Genomic DNA, 16,420 nt, shown 5'->3' with positions numbered 1-16,420 from the left:
CCGGGAGCCCGACGTGGGATTCGATCCTGGGTCTCCAGGATCGCGCCCTGGGCCAAAGGCAGGCGCCAAACCGCTGCGCCACCCAGGGATCCCCTGAGAATGGTTTTTAAATCTTTGACAGAAGTGTCATCCTATAAGATCTGGATGGGGATGTTGGGAAACCGGAGCGAGACGTGGAGATTCCATGGAGGCCCCGCACGCACGCTCTTTTTCCAGGATCATGTATGTCGGGCCATGACGTGTCCCTTGGCTGAGGTGGAAATGGGAGGATGGGGCTGCATGCAAAATGCTCTCCTGGAGGAGGGAGGAAGAGAGGGGAAGAGGGGGAGAGAGACGGGCTTGTAGGGAGGGGTCTTGCAGGGTAGGGACGGGGCCTTGACCTCGCACTGCTGTCCCACCCACCACTCTGAGAGTCCCACAGACCAGACTCGCCCTCACCCTGTCATGGTGGGAAGGGAGATAACAAGGAACAGTTGGATAAATACAACTTCCCACTCCAAGACGGGCCTCAGACATATCATGTTATTCCAAAAAAAATTTTTTTTAAGTGCAAAGATAAATTTCCCCATCTTGGCATTCTGAAGGGAGAGTTTTATTTTCCTTCTCTTCTGGGTGTTCTCTTCCAGCCTGGTAAAAGTCTGCTCAGATCGGGGGCCGAGAAGCATCCCGTGAGTGCGGCAGCTTCCAGAGGCAGCGGGACGGCCGGGCGGCCTCCTTCTCCTTCTTTGCCCCAGCTGGGCCTGCACCTGGCCCGGCCTCCCTGTCGTTTGTCCCTCCCCGTCAGCTTCATCACCTGCCCGGGCAGGTGGCCAGGGGACAGCCAGGCTCAGACACAGAGGGAGAGCGGATGGCTGGCGAGCTCTGGGGGAGGAGAGAGGTGCAGCTCGAGGAGGTGAGGTGGAGGACGGGTCAGGCCCCCTCCTCGTCCCGTGCCAGCCCGAGCTCCGTGGACTGGGCGCTTTGTGTCTGGGCCATCTGTCCTCCCACGGGGATGCTGGGGGGGGTGCTGGGGTCATCCCTGGTTTGTTCACCCCTGTGTCCTTCCGGCCTAGAGCAGCTCCAGCAAGAGTCACTGATGGACGCATAAACAATGTCCCCGCACCCCCAGTTGCAGAGTGAGTGTAGACTGAAGCAAGGTGTGCGGATTCAAGTCCCGTGGAACCTCCAGGCCCGGGCAGGGATTGGGCACTGCCTGGCGGTTGCTGATTCCAGGTCTGCCTCCCGACCTTTCTGGCTTCCATTTCCCAGTTGGGAAACGTTGGGAGCTACAGGCCATGATGGCTAAGAGGTCGTTGGCGGAGGTCCGGAGGCCGGGCAGACAGGAGCACGGGCCCACCTGCCCGGGCACGCGTGGTTGTTCCTCACCGGGGACGCTCAGGTGTGTGAGCAGGTGTGTCTCCCAGCATCCGCTTTGTCTGCCCGTCACCCAGGGCTGCTGCAGAGGGGGCGGCACGTGGTCCCCCGACATCTGTCTACAAGGTCGACCTTGCAGGAGAGGAGCGGATGGGGGGGCGGAGATGCTGGTCGGGGGCCGCTCAGGTCCAGGCGAGTCAGGCCACGTCTGCTCTGCCTCCCGCTTTGAAATCAAAAGCCTTACAAGCAGGGGCGCCCACTGGCTCCGTCAGAAGACCCTGCGACTCGAACTCGGGGTGGTGAGCTCGAGCCCCACGGTGGGTGTGGAGATTTCCTACAATCTTAAAAAAAAAAAAAAAAAGCAAGCACCACACGGGTAATCAAAGCCAGCCACTTCCAAGCATAACCTTGTTGTCGTTGTGGGGCGAGCTGGAATCTCCCCCCAACCTGTGTCCTTTGTGTGTCAAGGACTCCGTGTCCCCTCAGGAATGATTAAAACACCGAGTGTCATGAAAAAGTCTTTGAACATTGTTAGACTTAGTAGCACACGCATTTGGATTACCCACCCCCACCCTCGTTAAAAAAGAAAACCTCTTAGTAAAACCCGTAACAGAATGCTGTCTTAAAATTAGGCACTTTCGGGGGCTGTTTCTGATTATGGTGGTTTCAGGTTTTTCTAATTATTCTGTCCCAAATGTTTATCTTTTGCCCTAGTGTGCAGAGGGCTCTGTTTATATAACATTATACGGTGAAACAGCTGTAGGCTTATGTCCTAGCCCTGCTTGGTACCGGAGGCGATTAATGTGCACGGACACCGAGCTCCCATCTACATGACTTCTGTATCCTTAAGCCAAAAATCAGGCTGCGGGGCTCGCTATCCAATCCTTTTTCCCCCCTCCTCAATTAAGGAATGTTTTCCTTTGGAAAGCCTAACAGACGTAGGAAAATAATACCACGCGTAGTTTTGTGTATCACAAACCTTCTCTGCTGAGAAGGCTCACATTGAGAGCGTCCCCAGCACCAGGGGTCACGATGGCTACACTCTTCATGAGCTCCTGCGACACTTTTGTTTCTTACTATCAATTAAGTGATTTTTTTTTTTTTTGAGATAGCAAGCAAGAAAAAAAATTCTGAATATTTCTTATTCTGATTTGGCGACTTAAATTGCCCTGGTTTCAAAATCTCTGTTGCAATATAATAATGTGTCAAGCCACGATCTGCCTCCATGCATTCTCCTGCTCCACAAACATTTGAATACCTACTCGGTGTCTGGCCCTGGGTCAGGGGCCAGGGGTTCATGCAATAGGTAAAGAAAGGTCCCAGCCTTGGGGAGCCTGGGGAGCCTGTACTTGTATGGAGGGGAACACCAAGGGACAGGCAAGCAAATTACATGAAAAGGATCCTTTTGGGGACACCTGGGTGGCTCAGTGGTTGAACATCTGGGTCTGGCTCAGGGTGTGATCCCGGGGTCCCAGGATCGAGTTTCACTTCAGGCTTCCTGCAAGGAGCCTGCTTCTCCCTCTGCCTCTCTCTGTGTGTCTCTCATCAATCAATAAATAAAATCATTAAAAAAAGAAAAGAATTCTTTCGGATGGTAATGTTTTCAGGTGAACAATTGGGATCAGGCTCCCTGCTATGGGGCTTCTCACTCAGTAAGATCATGCATCCATCTCTGATGGATAGGTCCATTGGAGAAGGACAATCATCATATAGTCTCACTCATACATGGAATATAAGACATAGTGATAGGGATTATAAGGGAAAGGAAGGGAACTGAGTGGGAAAAATTAGAGAGGGAGACAAACCATAAGAGACCCCTAACTCTGGGAAACACAAAGGGTTACAGAATGGGAGGTGGGCTGGGATATGGGGTGACTGGGTGACAGGCATTGAGGAGGGCACTTCATGGGAGGAACACTGGCTATTATACAATATGCTGGCAAATTGAATTTAAATTAAAAAAGTGTAAAAAATAAATCTAAGAAACAAACAAACAAACAAACAAACAAACAAAAAAGATCACACGTCCATGGCTGCTCTGGGCACTTGCGTGGGGCCCTGTCACAGGCTAGTTTCTGAGAGCTGTGCAACCCCCTCCAAGGGACACTTTGGCACAAGGACATGCCCCCAAGCTGGCTAAGATGCTCTTGGCACACTGGAGTCTGAAGCTCTTCCTCCCTTCTCCTCGTGTGGAGTTGGGCAGCCTCCCTGTCTGCAGACTCACCCACCTCCCCCTGTACCCTGTCCTTGTCGTGCTCGGCTTCCCCCAAGCACCCTCCTGGATGGCTAATCTCGTCTGGGTGTCAGCTTCTCGGGAGGACTGGACCAGCAAAGCGTGTTAGAGTAAAGTATGAAGATTTAAACAGGGTGTTGTGAGACTTAAGGGCAGAGACATGAAAATGACCCCTGGTTGGAGGATATCAGGCTCCTGCCCTCACCTACGACTGCTCAGGGCTGCTTCCTGAGCGTCTTACTGTCAAATCCACACCTAGCAGAAGTGACTTCCTCCTTCCCTCCCTCCCTCCCTTCTTTCCTTCCCTCCTCCCATCCTTCCTTCCTTCCCTCTTTCCTTCCTCCTCTCTCCATCTCTTTCTCTCCTTCTTCCTCTGCCCCCCACCTCCCACAGCCGGGAACACTGTCCTGGTGAAGCTCGTCTCATTGTGATTCATAGTTTGCCTCAGCCAGGTGTTCCCTCCGTGGGCTCATCAGGCTCCCTACCCATGCCCCTGAATACCTTTGCTCCGACTCAGCTGCTCCGACTCACTGCAATAATCAAGCCCAGAGGAATATCTGTGGAAATCTTAGTTGGAGAATCAGGACTGGGTGTTGTTCAATACGTGGAAAAAATGCATTTTTTCCAAAGAACCGTACTCTACACGGTGGTCAGGCCCACAGCATCGCTGAGGCCCTGGTGAGGGCAGGTGTCAGGAGCCCCACTAAGGATCCACCCATCCTGCCCTCTGAGCTCTTCCCAGCTGTTGGTTACCCAAGGAAGACATCGTGCTCCCACGTGGTCCCAAGCCCTTGGCTATGTCGGGCTCCCCCATCTCGCAATGCCAGGGTAGGGGTGGCAACGGTCCAGGTGCGAGGCAGGGTCAGAGTCAGCCAGAGGCCTGGGGCACAGGAAGCTGGGGTGGGGGAGGCGTCAGGGCCAGCAGGAGGGTGGGGGACCCAGGGGCGACCCTGCTTAGTTCCCACTGTGCCGCATCTGGGGCCCCCCAGGCCCAGCCAGGTCGTGGGCCCTCACACACCTGTCAGCTGTTCACGGTCCCGGGAGAGGACCCCGATGGGGCACCCACAGCTCTCGTTCCTGCTGAGTGACCTGCTGGGTGGTGCTTGGGGCTGTTGCTCGTTGTACCAGAGCCCCATACCGAGCCTCCCCACCCCGGAGAGTGCGCTGTGCAGGAACATGCCGTCCCAGGGGGGCGCCGAGCCGCCCCCTGCAGGGGTCTGTGTCTCCTGGAGCTGAGCAATCCTCTCCTCACTGGGGCAGTCCAGACACAAGCCGAAAGGGTTTGTGAGTCACCTTCATCTTGCATGTGCTCAGTATGGGACGGATGGCGCCGCTCGAATGTTCACTTAAGCCACATTTCGTGGGGCGGAAAGAATGGCATGCTGCATAATTGTGCATATAATTACATGCAAATCTGGGGATTTAGACAAGGCCCAGGATGCAGCTTCTTCCAGTGCTGGCATGAAAACTCTAACGCATTTAACTTCTCACGTGTGTGACCCTTATCTCTGTCCGGACCGTGGGGCCGGAGGTGGGACACACGTGTAGGACGGAGATGCCAGCCAGTGTCCCCAGCCCTCTGGTCTGTTTTGCCAGGCCCTGAGTCCGGGTGGATATTGAGACCTCCATGGACACTGTCTCCTCTTCCGCTGGGACAGTCCTCCCCGCTGGACACTGGTGACTTTGGGCCTCACTGGCCGTCTCCGGCTGGAGACCTCAGGGGTCCAAGTGGGCCAACTCTGGCATCCCCAAGGCCCCCCCACCCCCCAGCCACGCTGCGTCTCTGGGACAAGTGGGACGATGCTGGCTTTAGTCGACACTTCATCAGTGAGTGGGCTTTAGTGAATTGTGGGGCGCTGTGGCCCAGTGGAGGAGGCCCCAAGGTGGGGGCGTGCAGAGGAAGGAGGGAGGCGCCCTGAGGGGGCTGCAAGGACAGGATGTGGGGCAGGAGCCCCCTAGCACGGCAGCGCAGTGGGAGCCAGGCTGACGATTATTTTAGGGGCGTTTGGGGGAGTCGTGACTGCTTTCTCCCGGGCAATCCCGAGACATCCAGCAGTGGACATCTCCGCTGCTTCTGCTAACGTCTTGGCAGGTGGAGGATTTTTTTGCATGTGGAACAGGGTACACGAGGCCCCGATCCTGTTTCAGAGTCAGCAGGGGGGGATGAGCTGTGGGGCAGTGCTCGGGGTGCAGCCAACAGCAGAGTCGGGGGGAGGGGGTGGGGTGAGGGGACGCGGCCAGAGAGCAAGATTTGTAAGCTTCGCCTCTGCAGTCCGAGAAATACAAATTTTGTGAGTTGATTATTTCCGAAGTGGGATTGGAGGTGACCTTATCAACTCAGGAAAAGAAAGAGAATGGGAGGGGGTGCCTCCGAGGAGGCGAGATTTCTCTGCCTTTGGAGAGCGGCTGGAGGGTCCTCACACGGACACGCGCACGGGGGCAGTACCGAGGGGATGCCCGGGGCTCAGGGCGGCCCTGTGGGGGGGCTGCGGATCTGAACTGGGGGGCTAAGTGGAGATGCACCCCCCTGACCCCCTGACTCCCAGAACATCTGCAGTGTAAGCCTCGCTCCCCTCCCAGGCCGCTCCACCTCCCCTGCAAACTCAGCCCACACGCCCACCGGCCGACCGAGCATCTGCTCTGAAGACACCTAACGAGTTATTTTGGGAGGGGTGACATTGGCACGGCTGTGCTGGGCACACCAGGGCCAGGCCCTGGCAGTCCGCTCTTGCCGGCCGGCCCCACCGGCCATGGAAGGCGAGCTGAGCTGGCAACCTGCTGGAGAGGAGCGAAGTAGGGCACTCTCACTCTCACACTCCCTCACACTCACACCCAAATGCAGAAGGAAAGAGCGCTCAGAGAGGGGTGGGAGGGGTGCCCTCTGATCTCCCTTCAGAAACACCCCAGCCGAGGTCAGCCCAGGGATGGGCACCATCGGGGGTACGGGGTTCACTGGTTCCAGCCTGCGTGGGAGTCCTCTAAGAGGGTGACCTGTGCCCCAGACTCCCAAGGGCCCGGCTGAGATGTGCTCAGGGCTGCATGGCCCATGGGGTGGAGGGTGGGGGGCGTCCCCTCCTGGTCCTTTTTCCCCTCTCCTTCCACAGGAGCTAGACCTGCATCACCATCTGAGGGCTCTTCACACTTCTGGCTTCCTCCCCCCTTTTATTTTTCACAGGTGTTGGCGCCCAATAAATCTCTTGCACGTCTCTGCTTTGCAGAGGACCCAAGAATTAGGTTTAGGGGAGAGATGGCTCGCAGCCTGGTTGGCAAGGGGGCTCCCATCCCTAGTGGTATGTGGGCTGTGGATGGGGCCTGGCACAAGACGGGGGGCCCAGATGCCAACAGTTTTAATGGTGGTGACTTGAGAGATTGTCCCAGCGACGGGGACGCCTGGACAAGTGTGATCAGTCAGTCTGCTAGAAATAGGGAGGCAACAATATGAGGACAGCAGAAATGGTTGGTTATTACTGTGCTGCATTCACGACCGCAGGGGGACCCGTACAGAGGGGTCAATCCTGAGCTGGACCCTTGGAATGCAGAGAAAGAGCAACCATAACGGGAAGACCAAGTGGAAGTGCTGGAAAGTCCCCTCACCCCCCTTAGGCCAAGGTAGTGAATCAAAAACAATGTCACCTTCCGGAAGCTGGGTGGGTTGGCACCGTCTGCGCTGCCTTTGAAGATTTTAAGAACGTGATCTTTAAGAGGGTTCGTCCTTCTTCTATCACCCACCATGACACGAAGTTGGGTGTGCCTGGGGTGGTGGGGTGGGGGAGTCCATTCTACTGTGGAAATGGTGCTTCTGGGATGGAGCTGGGCAGGACCAGGGGGCACCAGGCCCCCTCTCCGTCACCTGCCACAGTGGGAGGGGCGCCCCTCCTCCAGCTGGCATCTCTGGCCCTGCGGGTGGTGTGATACGAACTGCAGAAGGAGGAGGCAGCCTGAGCTTGCTTGGTATCTGGAGGCCAGCTGGAAATGCTCGCCTGCTTGGATTTTAACCATCATAGGCTTTGCTGCCAACCCGTGTCATTCATTCCTAAACTCTGCTTTGCAGATGATCCAACTGACACAATAAAAATTAAAAAAAAAAAAACAAAGAAAAAAAAAACAAAAAAAACCAACAACCCATCAAGATCAGAAGAAAAAAGTAAAAAGACATAAAAAACTCTAACCCAAACCCAGCTTCGTTAGCGTCTTCGGTGAATTAGAGAAAATGTGATGCATCCATGAAACATGAACACAGACCTATGAGAGCAGAGCAGCCACAGCCAGCAAGTGCCGTGGAGTCAGAAGTAGAGGTTGAGAGGGAGAAGGAATCCTCTGGAAAACAGTTCAGAAGACAAAGAAACAGAGACAAAGGGAGAAGAGGCCTACGGTCCGGTCCGTTTAGGAGCTCGCCGGTGTGACTAGCAGTGGCCTGGGGAACTGACAGTGGGGACAGCCTTCCTGCTCCCCGTGGGCTCCCTGGTGGCCCCCCCACCCCGCAGGGCTTCCTGGCTGGGCTGGTGAGCTGGTGCCTTTGAGAAGGTTCCTGCGCGGAGGGTGGGGGAGCTGCAGGTGCACAGGTCCTGGCCCATCCCCGTGAGCAGGCCGGGGGGTTGGGGGGCAAGGGGGTCTTGGTCCAGAGCTGCCGTGAGCAGCACAGCACAGGCCACCGGGGGACCCCCTGCTGCAGCTGGGGCTCCCGGGCCTCCTCTCCTCCTGTTTCCGTTTGTCCTCCCGGCCAGAGAGGCCAGCAGGGGAGAGCAGGCAGGGCAGAGGGAGAGGAGAGGCAGCGCCAAGCAGAGAAAGGGGGGGAAGATGCCCTGCAAAGAACTCAAGCGCCAGACGGGCAGCAGGTCCCAGCAGCAGCCCCGTGGGTTGGGGGGCCCCGGGGAGTCCCAGGGGCAGCGCCTCCAGGTGGGAGGGAGAGCGGCTGTCTGTCCGTGTTGCACACACGCTCAGCAGCTGCTAGGGGATGAGGGAGTGACAGGTGCCCTGCGTCCCGCTCAGGCCTCGGGAGCTTACCTGCCGCCCCTTTCCGCAGGAAGCCACTGGACCACAAACCCCTGAGTAGGGGAGGCTGGAGAAGGAGGCCGGCCTGCGTCCTCGAGGAGGCCTGGGGAGGGAGGCCAGGGCGCCGGAGGGAACGGGCGGGAAGCGGGGCGTCCCTGGGATGCGGGGGCAGCAGGTGGGGTGTGGACCCCGCGTCCAGGGCGTGCGTGCCCTTGCCCTGGGACTGTTGGCTTCTAGAAGGACAAGCGTGGAGGGAGACTACGTGGTGCGGGCGCGGGCCTGTTTAACTTTTAGATTCGATTTCGGGATCGTTTACTCAACGGGAAAGCATGTAAATGTTATTACTGTGTAGTCCCCAAATGAGAGTGCTGAGGCCTCCGGCGGAGCCGAGCGGGCGCAGGGAGGGGCAGAGGGACCGAGCAGGACCATCTGCTCACCACGCGGGCTTCGGGGGGGCCCCAAGGGCCAGGGCTCCCCCCAGGCCCCGGTCTGTCGACTGCAGGCCCTCAGTTCTGGCGTCTCCCCGAGCCACTTCTTTCACAATTTCCCTTCTCTGTGTCAAGACTTCTGGGGTTGACTGACCTGTTCATGGTCTCATCTTGGTGCCTTGGTTGCAAAGTCCTTTTAGTTCTATTCCACCATCTTGGTAATTTCCTCAATTTTGTTTCTTTTTTTTTTTTTAATAATAAAATAGGATTTTATTTATTTATTTGAGAGAGAGAGAGCACATGCAGGGGGAGGGGCAGAGGGAGAAGCAGACTCCCCGCTGAGCAGGTAGCCCGATGTGGGACTCGATCCCAGGACCCTAGGGGCATGTCCTGAGCCGGAGGCAGACGCTCAACCCACTGAGCCAACCCAGGTGCCCCTCAACTTTGTTTCTATCACTTTTGGGGGGTTTTTTGGTTCTCATCCTCATATATTTAACTCTCCAGTGATCATGATTACTCTATTGTTGTTGTTTTAATGTTTTGGAGTAGTTTAGTTGTTTTAAGAATCTGTTATTTTATCTTGTTCTCTGAGATTTTATGCAGAGTCTCCATCACCCTCTTGTCTCCTTTCCCTTTTCCCTACACGTGTTGGCTTTCTGTGCTCTTGGATCGCTGTGTCAGGCACGTATGTGGAGTGGAGGCCTTGGGATGCCGACGGAAGGTCCTGCGCAGAGTGACCTGGAGGTGGGCAGCTTGTTTGTTAGGGACCCTTGCTGTCGATCCTCACACCTGACCGTCCACACCCCAAGTGACCTCGTATCCTCGTCCTGGCTGGGCATCGGGCCCGTGAGCCCCCTTCTGAGGGCAGCTCCCTCTTGCATTTTCCCGGGCCGCTGTAACCATCGCCACAAACTTGATGGTCTAGAAACAACAGAAGTTTACTTTCTCACCGTTCTGGAGGTTGGATGTCTGAAATCAAGATGTCAGCAGGGCCGTGGCCCCCCAGAGGCTCTCGGGAGGGTCCTCCCCTGCCTCTTGCAGCTTCTGGGGCTCTGGTTCCAGGTGTTTCTTGGTTTGTGGCACATCAGTCCCTTCTTCTCAGCCAAGTCCTCCTCTCCTGGCTCTTCAGCCTTCAATCCTTTATAAGGGCTGTTCATTGCCCAGGGCCCACCGGTAATCCAAGGTGTTTCCATCTCAAAACCTTGAAATTAATTATATGTGCAAAGACGTTTTCCCAAATAAAGTCACGTTCTGGGTTTCTGGGGCTTAGGATGTGGGCATATCATTGGGGGGGCCACCACTGGACCCACTATAGTCCCTAAACCCCTGACATGTCCCCTTTCCAACCTAAATCCCCGTAGAGTGAGTTCTCTGCAGAGACTTGTCGGAGAAGACCAGGGGAAACAGCCACTTCTTGGGCCTCCAGGGAGCTATTATGCTCTGTGACACCGAATGGAAGGATAATAAGCTGCTTGAAGGGGGTCTCTCTCAATTTCTATTCATTTAGCAGATGCTCGTATTCTGTGTGGCACAGAAAGGGTCATTCCTGCTGGACCCGAGGTTGTCCAGAAACCTTATGAGACCAACTTCATGTTGGCTTCAACTATTTTAATAGGTGGGTCAATGTAAAACGGTTGGAAATCTGGCTTCTCCTGGATGTACCTTGATGGCTCCCGTTGGATGATGCTGGTGCCTGAGTCTTCCTCCAGGCTCGAGGACCCTTGGCTGGACCTTGACACTGGCCTTGCTCTCCCCTGAGCTGGCCTTCCTCTGGGTTGACTAGTTGTCTGTACTCCTTAAAACCCAGACCCCCGTGAGGAAAGCACAAGTCCATTGCCCTTCCAGGGTGGGCATTTCCGCAGAGTAGAGCCTGATTCCACAGAAGGGGACAGCATGATAATTTTAGGTGATGCAGGATGAGTCAGAAAGGGTCATTTTAGGGAGGTAAGTACTGCTTATAGTAATAAAAACACACACGATCCCTTAAAAGGAGTGGTAAAAATAAAAGAACAGAAACTGGATAAAGACACGGGGTGGGAGAGAGTGTACCAGAAACGCTGCACTATTCCTCAGAAGTGCTGACATTTTCTGTTTGGGGCCTGTTGCCTAGTGAAATTCCACAACTGGAGCGTCATTTTTGCTGGATCCAGGGTTGTCCAGAAACCTCATGAGACCAACGGCTTCTACTATTTTAATATGTGGGTCAATGGAAAACAGTTGGAAATCTGGTAGTTGGTTAAAATTTCACTGGCCAGGCCCCTGTTTGAATAGACACATTTATAATTCAGCTAATGCTCTAATAAATTACATCAAGAGGGAGTTAGAACATTTCAGGCAGGCTTTTGGGGGCGGGGGGAGTGCAGCCGGGAGGGGCCTGAAAGATGGGGAGCCCTCGGTGGTGCGGGGCCAGCTCGCTGGTGAGGAGGCGCTCTGCTGTGTGAGCTGGATCATCTGCGAAGCAGACGCGAAGCCCGGACGCCTGCAGGACCCATTTCGTTCCAAGGAATATTTACTCCTATATTTGAAAATTCGATGTCCCACAAAAAATGAGGTTTTGCAGCTTTTCTCGAAATGCTGGAAGATTCTGGCCACCGTGAGCTCACATCGCTGCAGGGCCGCGGGTGTTACCCTGAGTGGTTCCCACCTCGAATTAACTTCGGGGAGCTGCAGACACTGGGAATGGGGGTGGAGCCCGAGGGAGGGAGGCCAGCATCCCGGAGCCCCAAAGCTGTCTGTGGGAGGCATAGACAGGCATACCTGACATGCAGGTCTGTGTGTGTGTCCGTAGGTATGCATGTCTATGTGTCTGTCTGTCTCCCTGGTGGGTATAACTGGTGTAACTGGAGCCAGTCTGGGAGCCTGGACTCAGATGTAAGGACTCCCGTAGGGGTGAGAAGAGTAGAAGTGGACCTCCTCAACCCTTGTGCCATGTCAGACCGAACCCACGGGGAAGGAAGGACGTGGCCAGCCCTGAGCAGCTGGGCCTCCGCCTGAAATCCTCCAGGGTTCCAGAAAGCTACGGACACCTTCATCAGCACGTATCCTGAGAGGATACGTCCCAGGGATGATTGTATACAACTGGTTGTGAGAACCTGCGTATTATATTTAATCAAATGAAAAATTGGTTAGTATGACATAATGTCATATAATATAATAAATGCATAATATGTTATTTATACATGTTATATTTATGTTATCATACTTATATGTTATTATATATGACATACATAATATTTTAGAATTTGCATACTGAGTTTTCCTAAAGCGATTGAGATTCCTGACCCCATACACTCAAAACCCTTTATTTGTTAATTTCATTTCATTTAATTTTTTTTTATTTTTATTTATTTATGATAGTCACACAGAGAGAGAGAGAGAGGCAGAGACACAGGCAGAGGGAGAAACAGGCTCCATGCACCGGGAGCCCGACGTGGGATTCGATCCCGGGTCTCCAGGATCACACCCTGGGCCAAAGGCAGGCGCTAAACCGCTGCGCCACCCAGGGATCCCCTTAATTTAATTTTTTGAGAGAAAGAGCACGAGAGGGTGAGCGGGGTGAGGGGCAGAGGGAGAGAGAGAATATCAAGCAGACTCCCTGCTGAGCAATGAGGCTCCATCCTAAAAACCTGAAACCAGGAGTGGGTCGCGTAACCAGCTGAGCCGCCCAGGCACCCACACGTAACCCTTTATGAAAGGTAATTGGAATGAGAGAAAAGGAGAGATCTGCTGGGAGGAGGGGTTATAAGATCGAGATCAAGAGAAGTAAGATTTCTTTAAAAATTATAGAAAGAACTGACCACGTGGGTTCCGAGACAACCCCTGAAGCACCCGTCTGTAGAACATGGTCTCCGGATACCTTTCTGTAGCTGCGCCCCAAGTCTCTGGATGCGGGGTGAAGGAGGCACTTCCGGGGCCGGGAGGTCGGGGCCCCAGGAGGTGCTCTCCGGCCACCAGGGAGATGGCCGGGCTCAGGCTGCATCACCCGGGCGCCCCTGCCATCCTGCGCTCTCAGGGGCCCGAAGAACCGGGAGCGCGCGTAGCTTACGGTGGTTTTGTAACCTCCTTTGATAGTGAAAGTCATTCCTAAAAACTCAGGTGTGTCCAGGCACCTGCGCGGCTCAGTCGGTGAAGCGTCTCCCTTTCGGCTCAGGTCACGATCCCGGGGTCCTGGGGTGGAGCTCGGTGTCGGGCTCCCTGCTCGGCGGGGAGTCTGCTTCTCCCTCTCCCTCTGCCTCCCCCCAGCCCCGGCCTGTGCATGTGTGTGCACTCTCATAAATAAATAAATAAATAAATAAATAAATAAATAAATAAATAAATAAATAAATAAATGATATCTTAAAAAAAAAACCATATGTATCATTGCCTCTTGCCATAACTCAGAGGCAACAGAGTAACACGATGTTAAGCTTTGCTGCAGACCTTGTGCAGTGCGCATTCCACACCTCTGTCTCCGCTAAGGCTGCTGCAGTGTTTCTATCTAAATAACACCATGATGTGCCCACAGCATCGATTCCAATGATCTTAGACATTACCAACTTGAAGCGCAGCTGTATCACACACACACACACACGCACAAAGTCCCAATTATAGACTCACTTTTTTTTTTTTGGTCTTTTCCTGTGTTTTATCATATTTCAATTTCTGCCATGGCTGGGGCTGTGTCTGTTTGCTGTGTTGTGACATCTGCTCCTGGCCTGTGCTGACTAATGGTAAATTCCAGGTGAACAACGCAGAGTGAATGCTGTATCGTCCTGTGTACCTGCGTGAACCCCCTTTCCTCAAGGTTCCCTGTTGTAAATGATCTCAGCAGCTGCAGTGGCTGGATAAGGCCCTGGGCTCCCATCATCCATCTGCGGGTCTACAGGAGGAAGGACCGCACCCCTGTGCAGCCTGATGGGGGGACACCCCCCTCCCCGGGGATGGGAGTGTGGGGATCTCAGGGGGAAGAAGCCCCCACCTTTGTCCAGCCCCCTCTCATCCAGCAAAGGAGGCCCCTGAGGGTCATAATGGGATGAAGGATGGTGGGGAGTGAAGATTCTAGAAGATGATCCAAGGTCTTCAGAGTCATTGCTAAGTTCTAGTGGCCTCTTGAGGTCTGGTCCCACTGTGGGGCATCGTGGGTTACCCCGTGGCATGCCATGGGGAGACAGGAAGCAGGGAGTGTGTGGGGGGGCACTGTGGGAGCCTCTGAGAGGGGCTGGAGGGGAAGCATGACCGTCGTGGGCATCGTGAGCCACCACAGCCAGCTCCCGCCTGCCACCAGACCTGCCACCCCCACCACATTCCGGTCGCACGGCCCCCCAGGGCCCATCCCTCTGCTCTCATGTCCCCCCGCTTGAAGCGTCCCCTTCGCAGCTGCTACCCATCGGACAACTGTGACAGGTCCCTGCAGACCCAGTTCAGGAGGCTTCTCCTCCAGGAAGGCCTTACGACCCCCGTCTTCCTGGGTGCTTGGTGGGGGGCGGGGGGTTCTCGGTAAGTGGTTGAATTAGACATTCAAGGGTGACAGGTGGCATCAGAGGGGAGCTGACATTTTAATGAAAGCCCCCGGGGGACTCTGACCCACAGCCCTGTTTACAATCGCTGCCCTGCTCAGAGCAGCCTGCGAAGGCTGTGCGTGTTTATTTTAAAACATTCTTTTAAATATTTTAAAATATTTTTAAATGTTTTTAAATATTTATTTATTCATGAGACACACACACACACACACACACACAGAGGCAGAGACACAGGCAGAGGGAGAAGCAGGCTCCATGCAGGGAGCCCGACGCGGTACTCGATCCCGGGACTCCAGGATCATGCCCTGGGCCAAAGGCAGGTGCTAAACCGCTGCGCCACCCAGGGATCCCCTTAAAACATTTTTTCAAAAAGATTTATTTTAGAGAGAGAGAAGCAGAGGGAGAGAGACAGAGAATCTCCAGCAGACTCCCAGCTGAGCGTGGAGCCTGGCGATGCAGGGCTCCGTCCCAGGCCCCTGCTCTGCGATCGCGACCTGAGCCGAAGTCGAGAGTCAGGCACGCTAGTGCCTGAGCCCCCAGGCGCCCCTGCTCTGTGTATTCCTATACTTGTAGTCCGCTCTTCCCACTTCCTCCCTGGAAATAAACCTTCAACCTACGTGCTGGCTGAGCAAATGCTACTGAAGACGCCTAACATGAAAAATAGGCAGGTGGCTGGTTTGAGGGTGCTGATCTATAGGAAGAGGAAGGGATGGGTATGGGGTGCCTGACACATGGCTTGGCAAAGGCCACCTGCCTGTCTCAGGGCGAACAAGTGACAGGAGCTTTCTACAGGCTGGGGTTTGCTCCAGCCTCTTCACGTGTGTTAGCGCACACACATCATCTGCACGAGCACTGTATGGCAAGGGTTCCCATTACCCCTACTTCACAGAGGAGGAAGCTGAGTCTGGAGAGGTTGAGGACCCGGCCCGGGTGAGTCGGTGCAGCTGGGGTTTGTGCAGACATCCTAGCTCACGGCGCTTTTGGGTCTGGCTCCCTGGAAGTGCGTCGGATGATGTGCTCTGGAGCACATGTGGAATGTGCCCTGGAGAGCTTTGCACCCCTGCTCTCTGGCTCTCGGTCTGCCTTCTGGAGGGGGGCACAAGCTCCCAGCATTTCCAAGGGGGTGGGTGGTCAAAGATAAGCCTGCGGAGAAAGCTGCAGGTGACAGCCTTTATCAGCTGCACTTGCAGCTGTTGGGTGATGGGCTCCCCCAGGCTCCAAGGGGCTGGGTGAGGAGCCCGATGGTGTGGCTTTTGGAGTCCTTATCACTAAACACTACGCAGAAATGTACCCCATCCTTGTGGGTCTAAGGAATTCGTGAGGTGGGAAAGCTTCTGACGTTTTTCCTGGGCTCCAACACCTTGATGGTGATAGGTCTGAGCCAGGCTTCTCGCCAGACCTACCTGGAGGGGACTCTTCCCTTGGGAATTACAAGGTGACATGAGGGTGCCCTGAGAATACAGACAAAGCCTTCCTTTGTGCTGAGAACCATGTACATTTGTCTGTGTTTTGCTTCTGTAGCTCCTGGCGGGTCCTCGGAGATGGCTTACTTGTATGAAGAATGAATGAATGAATGAATGAATGAATGGGCTTAGCAATGATGTCTGCGTCCTGTTGTCACCAGTTTCCGGGCACCCGGGGGATCATGCTGGGGACACCCACACCTCTGTTTCTGCCTCTTCTCCGTCTGTCCAGGACACAGGCTTGCAGCCCACCTGCCGCCTTCCGGGGGGCCTGGGAGTCGTCACCAGCATCACCGGGGGTTTGCCGGGCCTGCGGCTGCGTGCTGAGAAGCCTGCTTGGGGCTGGAGGGGTCAGGTGAGGGGAGGGCGCGGGTCCCCCACTGCCACGGTCACAGTCACTGTTGACAGCACCCAGGCTGTTGCAACCAGTGGAAAAAGGACTTCACTGCTGCC

At 54.9% G+C, this 16,420-nt stretch overlaps 1 long non-coding RNA gene across 1 annotated transcript; it reads right to left on the bottom strand.

Annotated features, from left to right (window-relative positions):
* Nucleotides 1-504: 504 nt before the first annotated feature.
* On the bottom strand, nt 505-8,837 carry LOC144296556 (uncharacterized). Its single transcript, XR_013363646.1, has 3 exons — nt 8,591-8,837; nt 7,220-7,504; nt 505-1,694 (listed from the first exon to the last, which is right to left on the bottom strand). It is a non-coding gene; the product is annotated as an uncharacterized LOC144296556 (long non-coding RNA).
* Between the last annotated feature and the right edge of the window lie 7,583 nt (nt 8,838-16,420).

Source organism: Canis aureus, chromosome 24 (genome assembly GCF_053574225.1).
Source record: "Canis aureus isolate CA01 chromosome 24, VMU_Caureus_v.1.0, whole genome shotgun sequence".
Taxonomy (NCBI): domain Eukaryota; kingdom Metazoa; phylum Chordata; class Mammalia; order Carnivora; family Canidae; genus Canis; species Canis aureus.
Note: the sequence above shows the minus strand (reverse complement) of the source record. Positions and strands in the feature narration are given on the sequence as shown.